We start from the raw sequence: 17,467 nt of genomic DNA on the forward strand, positions 1-17,467 counted from the left end.
TTTTATCATGTTAGCCTATAACTAAAACTCAGCACTTTTAACAATTTCTTTCAGTGTAATGCAGCTATGTTCAAAGCAAGGAATATAAAGGTATTAGTATAAATGAGGAGTAATTCTGCTGAAATCTTTAGCCAAAATTTTCAGACTGGACACAGAAAAGCAGGACTTTTTGTTGGATAAATCTTATTTTTAGTGAGAATTGAACCCTCATCTTTCCTGCCCTTGCAAAACCCCTCCAAGTGGAAAGTTAGGCTCTGACCTCAAAAGCATCCTGTATTTTAGTCGTGTTTTGCTGGTTGCCTTTCAATTGCAGCTGTTCTGAGAGGAGAAAATCTGACTGTATTTCAGAGTGACATCAAAAGTGTAGATTTTGGAGAATAATTTTAGGCACCCAGGCTTGAAGTTTTGACCAACAGGATTGCATTAGTGTAAATAACAGCAAAGCCACAAACCTGGGAAAAATAACAAAGCAGAAAGATCTTCTCAAAGAAGTACAATCCAACTCCTGCAAAAGCTGCCACGGATTACCATAAGGCAATAATTAATGACCGTTGCTGCTGGGTCTCTAACTGATGCAGGGGGAATATTGATATAATCCTATTAGTGTGTTGCTCTCATTAATGTACTTATGTCAATTAGCTGAGCATTTTAGCGGAAAGGTGAATTTATATATATATATATTTAAAGTAACATAGATTTCCAGTGCAAAAATCAATTTTGAGCAAGCACCAAAGATCAAGGTCCATTAATGAATCTTATCTGACACTAATGTTGTCTAATTACATTAAAATGTCAAAACTAATTTAATGGCATCAGAGCTCCCTGCTACATAAATAAACACAGGTTTGGTTACATTTCTGAAGAATTTCATTTCAAGTAGAAAAACGTGAGTGTAAATTCAAGTTTTGCTCATTTTCCACATCTCTGTCATTATTACTTGTTTGGAAAGCTCAACAGCACAGTCACCAACATCTCACCAGCAAAACAACAGAGCTTTGTGGGAGCATTTAAAAGAATGTGAATCTGGTTGTAATTGGGCAGAAAAGAAGAGGGAACAGAGACTGCAGTGAAGATGCAACAAGGGTTTTCGTCACTCCAACACACTCGAGCCTTGAAAATGAGTTGAAATAGACCTTGAACCAACAACTGTTCAAATGACTGATAACTGGTTCAAAGAGAGGAGATTTTAACCTAATTCCCATTGTGTTTTTTCTTCAACAAAATAAAACAGAAGACTCCTTCACAGTTGCCAGGGCTGGAGCCTCTGTAAGAGATTATGAGACATGCAGCCAGTTACTAAGTTCAGATACAAAAGCATTTCTGATTGGTTTCCCGCAAAACGAAAATCTGTTATAAAACCTGCTATTAATTTTCCATTGAAAGAGCAATTTGGGAAACTGTCTTCCTTTGTGCTCTAACTAGGCAGCAGATGGTTCCAGATAAGTTTTACTTGGTCATATTGATTTCACTGAAGGGATTTAATTTTGTTTCTCAGCTGAATCACAGAATCAGAGAATGGTTGAAGCTGGAAGGGAGGTCTGAAGGTCATTTGGTCCAACCCCCCTGCTCAAGCAGGGACACTTAGATCAGGTTGCCCAGGACCATGTCCAGACAGCTTCCGAATATCTCCAAGGAGGGAGAGCAGATTAAAATATGGGAGACGCATCTCAGTCTCCTGAAATGGCAGAAACCTGCTGCAAAGCAGCTACAGTGTTGGTCCCGCTGTTGGTGAAGTGGTCACCAAGAGGATCTCCTTCCCTTGTGATAGCTCAGAGACATCTGCTTCCTCCTGCAGCAGCATTTGTGTGCAGGGAATATCACTGGCAGACCTGGTGCGACACGCAGACAACAAGCAGACAAAGGACAAATGAGTGACTGTGTGGAAAAGACGTGCAATGTGGTTTTTTTTTAAAGGCTGTCCCCAGTGTGGGCTTAATAAATAATTAAATCCTGTTATTTTCAAGCTCAGATCCATTTTCACACAAATGCACTTTCAACTGCAGTGATAAAAAAAATAAAAGAGGGATGCTTTTTTGTTGATTTTTCTTCAGTGCAGCCCTGAAGCAATAAACCAAATTGACTGCTAAATTTAGACATGAATACAGTCTGGCCAAGTCATCTTTGAGTCTATAAATTTATTAATAAGGGAGATCAAGACTAGTCAGGAAAGAATCCCTGAGATGCAGAGCTGCTTCCACTTTTAGTGGGTCAAGGATAGTTTGGGATTTGAAACACGTTTTGTAATCTCCAATTTATATGTCTAGGTCTAGGTTTCTTCTCTTAGCTGTGGAAGAAACCTCCACAGAAGAGAAGCAGCTGGCTGGGCAGCCCTGACCAGGATGTCCCCATGCCAAGGGGCTGCTTGTTCCAGCCCAGTGATTCCACACTGCTTCCTCCGGCTTTCCCTGGCACTTTGTCTCCCTCCCCTTTTTCCCAGTTGTTAATCCTGACTTAACTCCTTCCCAAACAATGGCCCTCATGTCTCATTATCATGCTGGTCTTTCTGATTCTGGGCTGTTCCTCGCTCATGCCGTGTTTGGTGTCTCTATTTAGAAGAGAAACTCTGGCATAGGAACACCCAACACGTAGATATAACAAGGTCTCAGGATCTCATAGTGAAAATAAGCAGAATAAGAGCTCTTTTCTAAGCAGTATTTCATATGTGTTACCTATCAAAGGAGTCCCTCTGAAGCCCTAGCTGGTGTCTGCATGTTTTCTGCAAAGCAGGTATGATGGTTGATGCTCATATTCCTCACACAGTCCTTAACCTTTAATCTTAGACATTTCACAGAAGTGTCCAGTCAGGTATCACAACTTCTTCCAGATAAGAAAATAAATCCATAGCAAGAGTAAATGATATATGTCCCCAGTGCTGCACCAATGAGGATACAGCCAAGTAGCCGACCCATTGCGTGGCAAGGTAGGAATTGAAAGAGGAGGGATATGAATAGGGAACTGGTTCCCTTCACTGGAGAAAATCTTATCTTCCCAGAGGAGGAGAGCAGGCAAGGAGATGTCACCTCATAGTAGTTAATGCCATAATCTGTCTTACTGCCTTTCTTCACATAACTATACTTCTCAGGCATGTCAAGTCATGGCAAGAGCTTCTTTCTTGAAGAAGCCTGGAAGCTTCTCCAGGAATTAAACCTTAGACTTAGCCTTGAAAGACTTCTCTCATTTCTCTTGTGATCCTCCTGCCCCATCCAATGCATTTCTTCTGCAAGGACAACATGGGTACAGACAGTAGGGTTGTAGATTTTATGTTTAATACTTGGGGAAACGGCCCCATTTGGTGTAGATCTATTGTCCAGAGAGTGGTCAGTGTTGGATGAAGGATCAAGACACTTAGTTACATCTGTCTGCCATCTTTTCTTCCTGTCCATGTTGTGTCTTCCTCTCCCAACATCTCCTTTCACCTTCCTTCCTTTTCTCCTCTTCTTACCTGGGGATCACTGTCTGCAGTGGGCTCGCTCAGCTTTGGAGTGGCAGATTGTGCCAACAGCACAGCTGCTGCATGAAGTAGGTTAAAAACTGAAAAAGCCAAAAGGGATCTTCCAAGACAAGGATGTGGGGGAGGAAAGGTGTCGGATGAGAATGGAAGCTCTGTTGCCAGAGAGCCTGCTTTCCTGTGGTAATGCACCTCTGCAGGACTTGGCAAAGGTAAACATGAATGGGCTGTGCAATGCAGCTGCTGCTCTCTGGGGTTAGAGTTTGCACTTAAGAAAATTACAGCCTTTTAGTTACTTAGCAGGAATTTTCCACTTCTGACTGCTTTGCCGTAACACTTGTGTGCCCATCACCCTTGTGAGCCAGGGACAGCAAGACAAGGACCTGCTCCTGTGCTTAGAGCATGAGCCTGAAGCTGGGGCACTGCTGTGGGCTTGACCCTGTCACTGACAGCATATAAATCAACCATCAAGTTTGCAGTATCAGTCAGCGACTCTGAAGATCACAACTCAGACTAACTAATGTTTGAATTCCTATCCAATCCCCCAAGTAGCAGAGTCAATCCAACTCACCTCTTCCAAGTGGCTTCAAAGAGACTATTTACCCAAGTCAAGAGAGCAGAACTGGATCCATGGCAGCACACACAAGTGTTTGCTCTACTTGGCCAAAATTCATTTCAAAATGTGTCAGCATGAATGTAGGTGAAGTACCACTTTGAAGAAATGAGGACATGATGAAGATCAGTGTGACAAAACCATGTCTCCAGGACACACTGTAAATGACAGCCTAACCTTTAGACCAGGCATCCTGCCCCAGCCTGCCCCAGCCTTGTATGCCTGCCCCAGCCAACTCGAGACTTGTACAAAAGAGCAACCTCTGTTCTCAGAGCAATCAGGAGAGCAGAAAGCAAAACTGGCTTCCATCTGCACAAGAAATGGATGGAATTGCTGCAGTTCAGTTCCAAAAATCAAGCATGACGAGGCCTTTACCTCCTTTTCTGGGATCCCAAGAAGCTTATAAGATGTACATAGATTGGCACCTTGCTTGTGTTGGAAAGCCTCAGGTTCAACTCATTTGATCAGGTTGATCATTTATAGGTAATCTGAGCTTCATAATCAGCCCCTGTGGGGTTTTCCAAATTCCACATGGCAATGCCAACACATCCCCATGCCCGTGCCTATTCAGTGCTTGCCCTCTCCTGGCCCTGTGCATTACTGCGTGTGCTGTTCATCCACACATTTAAGAGTTTGCAATTTTTCCTCTCCTCCTCCAGTTCGAAGCTGGCTTTCCCCATGTAGGATTTTGCCCTTTCCTAGTAGGAAGGAAAAAACCACACAATGCAATTATGGGTGAAAGTCCCTCTGCTAACATCCCCAGGATATAAACTTGAAGTCTGAAACCAGGGATATTAATAAAATTGCTCTCGTTATGCTGCCTGCTTCTGGTGATCAAATCTGCCCTCAATGGACCTATTTTACAGAAACAGAATGAGGGTGATACAATTCACAGCTCCTGGTGTCATTAAAGCTGTTGCACTGATGGGGAAAGAAGTCCTGCTTAGAAACACCTACTTAAGAGTTTGGGTGATTTTTTTTTCCCTTTAAATTCCCCAAATTTGGCATTACTGGGCAAAGAAGAGATAGTGCCCTAGAAGCAACCACTGTCACCTATTTTCCCCAACAACAATTCTCACATCTACTTGGCTATTCTTCTTAAATTGCCATCTAATTTTCAGTATAAAGAGGGTCTAAGTTATTTACTTTTCCATGATTGCAGCTTTATTACAAACCTGCAAGAAAAATAAGAGCTTTCGTTGTTGTTTTAACTCCTTCAAAATTCTGAATTCAGCTTCCCCACAACACACATGACAGAGGAAAAAAGTGGTATTTTAAAGAGCACCCAGAATAAAGGTTGACATATATTTTCTTCTCATTTTCTAATAAAAAGTAAGCAAATAACCATATTCTTGTAATTAGTACGTTCACTAAATACCATGTATTTTGCATCAGGTCTTGGAATGACCTGAAACTAAAATAAGCACATCTCCAGAGTGACTGTTGGATGCAACAAGGGACGCAATTCTTCAACAGACCCATCCTCAGAACAACACGGGACTTCACAAATGTGACTGACGGGTGGTCTGTGCACGAAAAATAACAGCAAAAATAAGCAGGGTGAACACTGTCATTTAAATGACTTCTGCCACTACAAATCTAGGCCAGATGCAGCCCTGGATTTCCAGTCATTTAAGAAAGAGCCTCTTACAAAGAAAATCTATTTTGCAAGATACACAAGTGAAAGAGCTTGGAAGGTCACCAAACCTAAACAGTTAAAAGCAATCGCGTTTCAATTAAGTTGAACTGAAACAAACAGGCTTTAGAGAGAACGGTAAACACAGAAATGTTTCACTGAGCATTGAGATTAACAAAGACCATATCTTCTGAAATGTCTTTAAGAGCCGTCTCATCGCTGCGCAGCCATGAGACATTGCACTGCATAAATCCCCAACTTCCCCGCACCAAGCGAAGCACAAAAATTAAATAGTTTTTCCCTCCGTTCGAGATTAAATAATGGCAATACGGCCATCCGAAGCGTAGTAAAAAGGAAACAAATGGATACGCGGTACTAAGAGAGTTAATTATAGATGCAGATTAAAAGGCAAGACTGAGTAGTGGAAGAAAAGGAAAGAGTAACCTCCGGCGCAGAGATACTGACATGCAGCAGTTGTCAGTCACCTAGCAACAAGTTTCCTATCCCTGCTGTGCTCTTTAATTCAGCAAATCTGCTCAGGATGTTGGGCTGTTCTCCTGACAAAACGCATTATGTAGTAGACTAAAGGATACAAAAATCCACTGTACACAACACTCTGCTCCCTATTGACCACTGATCCTTTCTCTCAACCCACAAAAGAGGCTTGCATAATGCTCTGAAAAGAGAAAAGTCTCAACAGAGAAAACATTTGCTTGTAATTGAGATTGACTACATAATGAAAATGATGTTCTTTTTTAAATTCAGCTTGTTGAGGCCATGCTTTTTGTCTCCTGGCTCTCAAAACCCATCCCTGCTGGGAAAAGGGGCAAACATTGTACAAACTCAAACCTGTGGGTTTTTTCCCTTCTTTTCACTGGGAGCACACACACGCACGCATGCACGCACATGCATTTTGTAACTAAATGGCCAAGACCGGCTCCTAAAGACTTAAACAAGTTTGAAAAGAGAGAAGACAAATAAGAAAATTGTGGTGTGTTTCTGCATCGGAGGAAAGCTGCCTTACTTCTGAAGGAATACTGGGGTAGGGAAGGTTGAATATGTTTTGTAATTGTTTTGACTAACAGGTACCGCTGTCTGAGAAGAAAAGTTTTTTATTCACGAGTCCATGCAGTAAATTATAAGCAAAAACAGGAATGATCTGTGCGCCCACATAAAGTCTGGATTGTGCTTTGAGATAATGATTATCTAAATACAAAGAATAAACAGGGTGTTGAGCTTAAAAGACCCAAGTCTTGACCCAGCGAACTCTCTTCCAGTCTGTGGCAGAAGTCTGGGGGAGCGCTTCTCAAGAGGAAACACAGAGCAGTGTCACTGCTGCCACCACCAGGATAGCTGGTGGTAGCTGGGTGTCTTGTCCTATGTCTTAAACCTTGGTTGGTCTTCTTCAGAAGACAGTAGCATGAGGGAGGAAGGAAATGGGGGAGAAATTACAGCCCCATCCAGTTCACATGGGTGCCCACAGCAAATTCAGCAGAAGAAAACAAGCCCTCTGAAGGCTCTGGGGCTCTGGGGTTTGACCCTAATTGACACACACAGCTCTTTGGGATGGAAATGGTTCATTTGTTCTCTTTGTATAACACCTAAGGAAGCAGAGGCCTGGCATCCTAGGAGCTCCAGAGGTGCAGGTAATGGCACTCGCACATGACAAACCTTTCTACTGATGTAGACCAGCTGACTCAGCAAATGTGAAACTCCAGCTACACGAGTGGTAGCCTCAGAAATGATCTGGAGTCCCTTATGGAGTAAGACTAGTCAGTATGTCAGTGTGAAGCATGAGGTTCATGTCCCAAACCATGACAGCAGAGGAGAGAAAACTGGTCCCAGGAAATATCACGAAAACCTGATTTCCTCAGGATCCCTTTCGTTAGAGAAAGGATGAAAGGCAAGGGCCATGGTTTAACCACTGGGTGTTTCCGGAGTTAATAAAATACTTTCCCTGCTTGTACCTATTATGTCCAGATCCTCATTCCTGCATCTCATCTCCCTGCAGAGGGAGAGATGTGACCACACCTCACCTGGTCCTTGACTTTGCTCTGCCCAACAGAGCATCCATTCCCCTTCTGACTTCACCCATGTAGCCCCAGTATGGGGCTGCTCTGAGCTGTAATAAGTTGGGGGAAAAATTGAAAATAGATGTATCTTATTTGATAACTTACACTCAGATCCTGTTTTTGTGCTTGGTGTGGCTGAGCCATGTCCAATTGGTGTGGGCTTTCCTCAGGGTTCATCTCGCAGAATACGGATAATCGTGGATAAATGCTTCACTAATAAGAGATAGGTATTGCTGACAATTCTCTGGCTTTCTGAAACATGTTTAATAATTTCTCTTCTCTTATCAGTGCTTTTGCCTCTCTAACATTTATTCTCATTTTGTATAATTTTATATATCAAATAACAAGCTGATTCTCTGCTTCCTTTATTTTAATAACCATGGCTCTGAAGATATGGAGAGTTAATAACAATGTGAGTATAACACACCTGTTAAAAAATAATGGATCGGGAAGGGCTGCCATGAATGTGTTGTGTGCTCACAACCAAGAAAAAGCAGAGTTATATATTTAAAACTTTCCCTCTTAAAAAAGATTCCTCCTCTGAAACCAATCAACTCATTTTGAATTTTTTATTGTATTTTTTATGCAAAACCAGAAATTATTTTCAGACAGAAGATAAAAAAAATTGTGAAGATAATTTCAACCGATGAATAAAAACCTAAGGAATAACTTCATGGAGCTGGGAACAATCAGAAGATAAAGTGCAACAGCAGGAAAGTGGGTTATGTGAAAACCCCAAAGAGTTGTTAAAAACATGAAATAATAGAAGATTTAGAGAAGTCCAGTGGAATTAAAAAAAAAAAAAAGGCAGAAGACATGAATAACTGTGGTACTGGTGAAATACATTTTGCTATCTCCAAAACCAGTGTAGTGTTGTTTAAAGTAGAACTTAAGACCCCCTATCAGCCAGAGAGTGCTGACAGATTTCATATAGGGGTTACAAAGAAAATCCCCTGAGAAGGAGTTGGATCAATCATAGAATATACAAGAGTCCAGACTGCTCAAAAAATGGAAAAAAAAAAAAAAGGTAAATATTTAGACTAAGAAGTAGCTTCTAGTACTACAGAATGAAGAGAACACACAGAAGTATTTACACCTATTTCTGGAGCTTTGCAAATATATTCAACAGAGATATTTTTTTTAAATCTACCTACAAGAACGACCTGTGTAAATCCTGGCCGAGCTTAAATCTGTGCAGCTCCTTCCCTGCCGAGCCAGTGCACACCAGCTGCGAAAGGGACCTGGTATTCTAAAAGCAGAATTTCTGCTATGAAGGATATTAATTTTCAAGTATAGCTTTTGGAAAAGTTTTATCTTGGAAAAGATAAAATTGAAGTGGACACTGGGGTCAGTGCAGAATAGTTGGATCACGTCCCACCAAAAATAGGAATCGCAAGGGATTCTCCTGTTGATATTTTAAACTTTTGTTCATGAAAGTTTTAATCAATTAAAATGCATTATCTACCCTCTTAACTTTCTCAGAGAGGATTATCTGACATTTACTATTCACCAGTTTTGCTGAAAAGGTTAATAGTTCACAGGCTGAAGTTAGAAGTAAACAGAATTGATCATTCCTAATGCTTTGGCTGAAATGGAGGGGCTTTGTGTTGACAGGCTAGGAGATGTAATGAGCCTCTAGTACATTCTTAAGGCTTGTTTCATTTGCTCTGTGAATGGGGAAAGTAAAATTATAGTCTATAGGTGTTTTCCATGGTTCTTTCATAAGCAGGCCTCCTGACACCAATTAAAGAGATTATGTCATCAACTGAAAAGAAAGCTATAACCTTGTATGTTAATGCCGTGATTACTTAAGACAGGGTCACTGGACCCAATAGAACAGTGAATGACCTTGGTGAAATTAACTTCAGAGCTCAATTCCTAATTAACTGTTTTGAATGAAAGAATGTGTGATTTCAGGCTATTGGTCAAAATATTCACTTTTTTCTGTACAAGGACTTTGCCACCAGAAGTTAGTCTCCAATAGCATGAAAAACGGGAATAAGATTAGGAAATAGCAAACAGCATGCCCAGAGCTTTATGAAAGCAGATATTGTGCCCTGGATATTTTGTCTGAAAAAACCTTATTCTCTTGAGACTTCTTTACCCACAGTTTAAAAATTACAATCCTCAGGAGGAAATCACACATTTGAAAACACATCCAGGACAGCTAATATTGAAAAAAAAAAAAATTGCTCTAGAGTACTAGTAAGCAACTATGTAGAAAATATAAATGTATATTTATAAAAATTATAAACTTACAATCTCATTTTAATAGAATTGCAGCATATACAAACATCTTGTCAGGGAATTTGTATTTTCTAACATCGGAGGAATGTAAAAAGGAGACATGGAAACATTTTTAATGTGCTGCTCTCCTTTGTCAGTGGGGTAAGAGTAGTGGATGCTCCAAAACCAGAGTAGATGGTCAGAGTCCCCCTTGACTTCGCCCAGTGTCACAGGCCACTCTCTATCAGAGATATGTGCAGTCAGCCCTCATGCTGTAGTATTGTTAAGGGCTGTGTTCCCCTCAAATCTGTTGCTCAGCAGTACATCTATATTAGACCTCTGATCAGCTATGTTAAGCCTCACTTACACATGGTTCACTTTACCAGGAAGAAATACACATCTGAAAACATTTTCAACACTCACAACCATCTGATCTGGCTATGAGAAAAATCAATTAACCTGTCAGTCTTTTCGTAATTTTCTAAATTTCCTTTTTATGTATGGTCCAAGACACATTCAAACTAAGAGTGCAAGTCTTGAGGATGTTGGTAATCCAATATTTCAGCAAGGATCAAATTCATCTTCAAAATTATTATAAAGCTAATGGCAACTTGCTTCATGCAAAGAAAACCTTCAGATCTGAGCTGCTTGTATGAACACACCCTACTTCCATGGGCTTGAATTCACAGGATTGAATGTTATGTTTAGAGTTTATTGAGGACTTTAGCAAAACCATTAAATAAAGAAACTGTGAAGGAAAGTGATTAGAGTTTATAATATAAGGTCTCTTTAGCGTACTTTTTTTTTCTTTTTTCTTTTTTCTTTTTTCTTTTTTTTCTTTTTTCTTTTTTCTTTTTTTCTTTTTTCTTTTTTCTTTTTTCTTTTTTCTTTTTTCTTTTTTCTTTTTTCTTTTTTCTTTTTTCTTTTTTCTTTTTTCTTTTTTCTTTTTTCTTTTTTCTTTTTTCTTTTTTCTTTTTTCTTTTTTCTTTTTTCTTTTTTCTTTTTTTCTTTTTTCTTTTTTTTATTTTTTCTCTTTTTCTTTTTTTTTTCTTTTTTTCTTTTTTTTTCTTTTTTTTTTTTTCTGTCAGATTTCAGGTGATGTGGAGAGAGAACTTGTGCTGACTTAACGACTCTTTCTTGATGACATTTTCTGGCTGGCATTGATAGTGCCTTTTCTCATCTCACACCATTGTCCCCAGTCAACATGCTCTCACCCAGACAGGAGGACAGCACTGCTCAGACACACTGGGCTGCCCCTGTAGACCATGCAGGGTGGTAGAAAACCAGGCCATGTGCTTTTGTAGCTGTCTTGCTTCCCTTCTTTCATGTGCGTGGTTGAGTGTGCACATGAGGACACTGGCTGTGAGAGATGGGCTGCCAGTGTCTCCCTATTACTTGTTATACATCAGTGCCTGGAGGCTGTCACTGTGCCCTGGATGTGCTTGGTGCTCCACACTCACGCTGACTAAAAGGGAAGAGCTCAGCGCCACGTGGGGGTTCCTCAAGTTTTATTATTTCCTTTTACAAAGGGGGAAGCATTACAGGAGTCTAGATCTGATGCCTAAATGAACCTATGAGAATTGGGGCTTTGCTTCTTCACAGCTCAGTGCACTGGGCTGAATGTGCACGTGTGTGTGGGGAGGTATGGTCCCCTTATTAACAATGGGTTAATGGAGATGTCTATGCCAGCTCCAAGTACGGCAGAGGTTCCTTCCCCTGAATGCTCTGGATGTGCTCCTGCTACTGAATGATGCGATAGAGCTGGTTCCTCTCTCTGGCTGCTGTGATGGGATGAGGTAAGTGAACATTGAAGTAGCTCAAGGAGGGGAGGCAGGAACCTCTCCAATCCGCCCACATCCAATTCTACTGGTAGAAGTGATTAGACACCATGTGCCAGAGAAAGCCCAGAGTACCTGGTGCTCAGAGACAGTGGAGGTATCTATGTGCCATGCACAAAACCCCACAGGGAGTCTGTACCCATGCCAAGGAATGAGCCAGCTTCCTGAGACCATCTCCATTCACAAACCACATCTGTGCCAACCACACAACACTGCTGGTTGGCCACCAGGCCAGCTGCTCCTCTCCTCACGTAGAAAGAAAATCTGCCTGGGCTTGGACACAGGCATTCACTGTTCATGGGAACACTCTGAAACATCAGAGTGGGCAAAAGTGTTTTCCCACGGTCACCATGTTATAAAAGAGTGTGATTAAAAGGGGATCTACATCCAGCTCTAGGGGACAGCTAGGGAGACTGAAGGAGATGCACCAGCGATTAAACTGGTGCAAGCTGGGTAACATCGCTGATTCCTGCCTGGAGTTATGGCGTGTGGATGGGGAGGCATTAATTAAACATTAAGATTTGTGAAACTTATGACCATGTAAAACAGGCAAAACAAAGCACACAATTCAGTTTGAATCCAGCCAAATACGAGCAGCTGCTTTCTCTGATATAAAAACAAACAAACAAACAAACAAAAAACTAAATTGCATATAGCTTTCTGGCTTTATTTTTTATTTTTACTGTAGGTCAAAAATATGCCCCTTAGACTGGGCAGGACTGTAATCAAACAAGCCATGGGTTGGACATCACCAACCTCACAGTGAGTTCAGTCGCACAGAGCACACTTCAGATAACCACCTTTCACTCTCTGGCCCCTGGCTAATAAATGGCAAAGGAGCAACTGGTAAATTTGCTGAAAGGTGCAATTAAAAGTGATAGGGACATTCTGCCTGCTGAAAGCAACGTATTCTTTACTGCTTGTTTGTGGAGAATGGAAAAGAAAAGGAAAGGAAAAGATTTCTCCCGTCACTGTGGACCACCCATGAAACTTTTTGTCTCCTAATTCTAGCACCATAAAGAAAAGAGATACTTGTTGCTTAAAGCAATGCCTGGAGCTCTCATGTGTGTTTCTCCCCATACAGTAAGGCTTTTGGAAGCTAATCGCATTAACATGTTGTCAGAGTAAAAGCAGGTGTTGCAACACCTGCATTTTCTAAAGCTGAATTTCATTAAGAATCTTTGCATTTTAGGAGGGTCAGGGCATGTGATTTATACAAAGGTGATATTTAAGGGTCTGGGGCTGCACAGAACCACTAAATTGGAAAGGTTAATAACTTGTGTCATAAAACCCTGCAAATTATTGGCTACTAGAGCTAAGGCCTGGATAAATTGGGAGGAGCTGCTCACTCCCTCAAGGGTAGAGAGGCCTTACAGAGAGATCTTGGAAAATTAGAGGGCTGGGCAATCACCAACAATATGAAACTTAACAAAAGGAAGTGCCAGATTCTGCACCTGGAAAGAGGCACCCCTGGATATCTGTACAGACTGGGGGATAAGAGCAGCCCCACAGAAAGGGATCTGGGGGTTCTGGTTGATGGCAAGTTGAACAAGAGTCAGCAGCATGCCCTGGCAGCCAAAAGGTCCAGCCGTACCTTGGCTAGCATAGCACTGATGGCTGGTCAAGGGAAGGGATTGTCCTGCTCTGTGCTGTGCTGGTGCAGCCTCACCTCCAGTACTGTGTGCAGTTTGGGGCACCACAGTGTATGGTCATAAACTATTAGAGCTCAAAGGAGGGCTACAAAGATGGGGAAGGGTCTGGAGGACAAGATGTATGAGGAGCGGCTGAGGTCCCTTGGTTTGTTCAGCCCAGAGCAGAGCAGGCCGAGGGGAGGCCTCATGGCGGCCTGCAGCTCCCTCACAAGGGGAGCGGAGGGGCAGGCGCTGAGCTCTGCTCTCTGGGGACAGTGACAGGACCCGAGGGAACGGCATGGAGCTGGGACAGGGGAGGGTCAGGCTGGGGGTTAGGGAAAGGTTCTGCACCCAGAGGGTGGTCGGGCACTGGGACAGGCTCCCCAGGGCAGTGGTCAAGGCACCGGGCCTGCTGGAGTTCAAGAAGCATTTAGACAATACTCCCAGACATGTGGCCTTAATTTTGGGTTGTCCTGTGTAGAGCCAGGAGTTGGACTTGACGATCCTTGTTAGTCCCTTCCAACTCAGGATATTTTATGATTCTGTGATTCTATGATAGCACCAAGTTGTCTGAACAAATTCAGCTCAGGCATGATTTTCAGAAGTGGCAGTGAAGTCAGTTTGTGCAGTTAAGCTTTTGGCCCATGCTTTAGCCTTTGCTGGGACCCAATTACAGTGCTCAGTGCTTTACAGGATGCAGCTCCTTAGATCTGGCCTTTGAGCGTGTAGAGCTGAAGTCATCAGGCTCTCTGGCACCATTTTCCTTCAGAAGCCAGGTCATTGTAAACGAGGCAGGGTTTAGTAAATAAATATCGTGGTTACAAAGAACATGACTGTAGCAACACTAAGTCTGGAAGTTCTCCTGGTGGTGGGGGTTTTCCAGGAATAACAAGCAGCTTACGGGTTAGAAGGCCCAAAGTGGAAGACCTGTTTACTCACATGAGTAAGGGCTACCAGCACTAGGAGGGGTGGCAAGATTAGTTCTGAAGGAATGAAGTGCTAATGGGTCTGACACTGAGGAGGCTCTGAAGAAGCTTGCACAGTTGAGGATATGGCCTGTGACATAACACATTTAGCCATGCAAGCTTTGTGTACACGTCCATGACATAAATACCAGCAACTTGTTAAGTGCATATAATCCCTCCCATTAGAGACATGAATGCTACTTCCTTGTAAAAACCATGGTAAAGTCTGAAGAAAATACACTGCCTTGTGCCAGCACTCAGTTGTACACTGAATCATATGAGAGGGGAATAAATCTTGTTTGAGATGCCCTTACTGCAGCAACAGCCCTCTCCACCACTTGTCCATGTTTGATAGTATACCAGAGCAGCAGAAAGAAGTTTGAAAAGCTCTGGTAAGAGCAGAGAGGTTATTTCTGCAGGGCAGACGGTGGAGGGCAGCAAAATATCCATCTTCCAGGTAAAAATCCTGGTGCTGATGGTGCGGAGAACAGAGACCTAGGATAACTTAGAGAGACCACTGGAGTCCAAGTGAAAGTGAGGCTTTCTTACACTGCTGGTCTAGGCTGAGAAGATTCAGAAAGTATTTAAACTCAGTATTGCTATGAATGTACTGTGAGGTTTGGAGAGGTCCAGTTCTGAGTCCTTTTGTGTACCATGGTCATATTTCACGTAATGGTTCAAATTAAGAATTAATATCTACTTCTGTTAGGTATTATTAATCTTATTATTACTATTAGTCTCATTGTTATTACTGGCCTCATTACTCACTGGCCTCATTACTCACTGGCCTCATACTCATGCAGCATGATCATACTCTCATGGCCTGTGCATAACGTACTGCATGGTTTCATTCCAGCTCACTACAGCTTTTAGCACAAATTATCCTTTTCTGAAACTTGCCAGCTGCCAGCTACCATGGAGAGAAGTGCTCTCCCCCCTGACCCTCATCCCTTCTAGGTGCAATGAGTTGCCCCTCTTGAATGCAGTACTTCCACAGGATGCCTCTTGCCCTGAACACACATGCTAGACACCCACCACAAGGGAAATCATTTAATTACTAATATCAGTTGAAATATTTAGTTCAAATGCACAGGAAAGCAGTGGCAGGCTCTAAACAGAGCAAGGTAGATTTGTCTTGTAAACGTTTTAGAATAAAATCTTCCAAAGTGGAAATGAGAGATGGGCAGCAGAAATGACTGACATCCGCTTCCTTCCTTCAGTTGTGGGCTATTTTCAGATATGACTGACAATGTCTTTCCTACTTCCTTCCTCTGAAATCCACTTACTTTTGAGTAAATATGCTGCGCCTTCCTTCTTTATGGCTATTAGCAAGTGCACAGATCCTGGATAGCAATTACTTTTCGTGCTTTGAAGATGTCAGTGTGTTTCCACAGCTATTTTTCACAAGAGCAGCCTTCCCAAAGTAGCCTGAGAAAAAGGAGCAGCTGCCCATAGCGCTGGAGAGCCTGCTGGGGCTGAGAAGGCTCCAGTATCATCAGCTTTTCCCAAAAGATGCTTCAGCAGCAATTTCCACATGAGCTAAAAACAGTAAAATACTCTTATATAGCAATCTTCACACCAGCTGATCTCAAAGCACTTTACAAAGGCAGCACCACTATCTCCTTTTCCTAGGCAGAAATGATCAGTCCCTGGATTATTTGGAAGGCTATCTTACAACCAAAAACAGAAGAAAAGGCAACTTGAGTTCCCCAGGCACAGCTCCAGACCATAGGCCACACCACTCCATCTGCCCGACAACAACTAGGGCAGGCAATAAAGCTACTTTTAAACTTTTTGCTGGTGGATAGTCAAGCCTGTATTATAGCAACCTTGATATTCAGATTTAGGATGCTTCTGATTCAAGTCCTTCTTTGACAGGTCTTCTCCTTCACCTTGAAGAGCCCTCCCTACAAGGCATATGAAACACAGGGGGCTGTGGGTATGTAGCTGCACGATTGGAATGGCTTGAGGAAAACAAGCCATTAAAACCTTCCCTCAAACCAGGCGGGATGCTGTGTCTTCCTGAGCTGAGAACCTGGTGCCAGGGAGCCTCAGAGCCACGTGCTGTCCTGTCCCTGTGCACGGGGACAAGTGCTAATGGCAGTGCACGCTTGGTTCAGAGCTGGTGTGCGAGGAGATGGCTGAATGAGACTGCACGTTGCAAGAGCTGGAGCAGTCAGGGTGAGCTTCTCTTGACCTCTCCCTAATGTCAGTGTTTGAGCACAAAACCTCGGGCTTTCATACACTACATGTTTTCATTCATTTTTACTGATACATTCATGCTGCAATTGTTCCAGGTTCTTCTGTTTCCATTTTCCCTGGGGATCAGCGAGTCAGGCACATACAAGACATCTTCTGCCAGCAGTTACATGCTGCTCTTTGTCACCGTGCTCCAGTGCTGTACCATGAGGAAACTGCTCCTCTCAGCTTTGCTGCGCTCTTTTCTTCAGCTGGGATTTTTCCTGACAAAAGGAACTGGAGCCCTCTTGTGTCGAGTTTTGAAGCTTGCAAAAAATCTCTTCAGAAAAGCAGAGACACGCATGGATTAAGCCATCTCAGCTTCACCTGGAAGCTGCTGACAAACTGCTATTAATAGGCATCAGTCTGCTCTGCATCATCTTTGCTTTAGTAGCAACATTACATAAAGTGATACTCCAAAATAGACTTCAGCTTCAAAAGCTACAGACTTAATTATAGAAAGATAAATTAAAAAATCTTATCATATAAAAGCAGCCTACTCTAATCTCAGTGACCGAAAAATGTGGATTTTTTAATCATTGGAGTTCAATTAACAGGGTACAGTATAAGCCAACTATGTAGGAGGCATATATTAGAGAGAGCAGTGGTGATTAAAGGATTTGCAATTTCACTTGAATTTCAAAGCCGAATAGAAGAAATCAATCTCTGTTCACACCTGCTACACAAAGCTGTGCAAAAGGACTGATTTCCACTTATGGAAACTCAGAATGAGTTTTCCAAAGCCTGAGAGCTTTCCGGATTTGGTTATGGCAGAACAGAATACACACTTTGGAAGAGGT

The 17,467-nt window shown here is 42.3% G+C and overlaps 1 long non-coding RNA gene across 1 annotated transcript in view; it reads left to right on the forward strand.

The window, feature by feature from the left end:
- LOC308196542 overlaps positions 1-17,467 on the forward strand; it is a 59,353-nt gene that overhangs the window by 18,693 nt on the left and 23,193 nt on the right. The window contains exon 1 of the long non-coding RNA XR_013952272.1: positions 1-17,465. This exon is cut by the window's left edge and continues 18,693 nt beyond it. This is a non-coding gene — a long non-coding RNA (uncharacterized lncRNA). The remainder of the gene's footprint in view (positions 17,466-17,467) is intronic.

The sequence above is a fragment of the Anser brachyrhynchus genome (assembly GCF_964034855.1).
Source record: "Anser brachyrhynchus genome assembly, chromosome: 5".
Classification (NCBI taxonomy): domain Eukaryota; kingdom Metazoa; phylum Chordata; class Aves; order Anseriformes; family Anatidae; genus Anser; species Anser brachyrhynchus.